Raw genomic sequence first — 528 nt, 5'->3', positions numbered from 1 at the left:
CCTCAGATATGCAGATGACACCACCCTTATGGCAGAAAGTAAAGAGGAACTAAAAAGCCTCTTGATGAAAGTGAAAGTGGAGAGCAAAAAAGTTGGCTTAAAGCTCAACATTCAGAAAACGAAGATCATGGCATCTGGTCCCATCACTTCATGGCAAATAGATGGGTTAACAGTTGAAACAGTGTCAGACTTTATTTTTTTGGGCTCCAAAATCACTGCAGATGGTGACTGCAGCCATGAAATTAAAAGACGCTTACTCCTTGGAAGGAAAGTTATGACCAACCTAGATAGCACATTAAAAAGCAGAGACATTACTTTGCCAACAAAGGTCCGTCTAGTCAAGGCTATGGTTTTTCCTGTGGTCATGTATGGATGTGAGAGTTGGACTGTGAAGAAGGCTGAAGGCTGAAGAATTGATGCTTTTGAACTGTGGTGTTGGAGAAGACTCTTGAGAGTCCCTTGGACTGCAAGGAGATCCAACCTGTGCATTCTGAAGGAGATCAGCCCTGGGATTTCTTTGGAAGGAAT

General features: G+C 42.8%; 1 protein-coding gene across 1 annotated transcript in view; it reads left to right on the top strand.

Annotated features, from left to right (window-relative positions):
* The window catches only part of ECT2L (epithelial cell transforming 2 like), a 74,236-nt gene that overhangs the window by 66,161 nt on the left and 7,547 nt on the right, over positions 1–528 (top strand). The gene's annotated exons all lie outside the window — the stretch shown is intronic.

The sequence above is a fragment of the Bison bison genome, unplaced genomic scaffold, assembly GCF_000754665.1.
Source record: "Bison bison bison isolate TAMUID 2011002044 unplaced genomic scaffold, Bison_UMD1.0 scf7180017864198, whole genome shotgun sequence".
Classification (NCBI taxonomy): Eukaryota; Metazoa; Chordata; class Mammalia; order Artiodactyla; family Bovidae; genus Bison; species Bison bison.
Note: the sequence above shows the minus strand (reverse complement) of the source record. Positions and strands in the feature narration are given on the sequence as shown.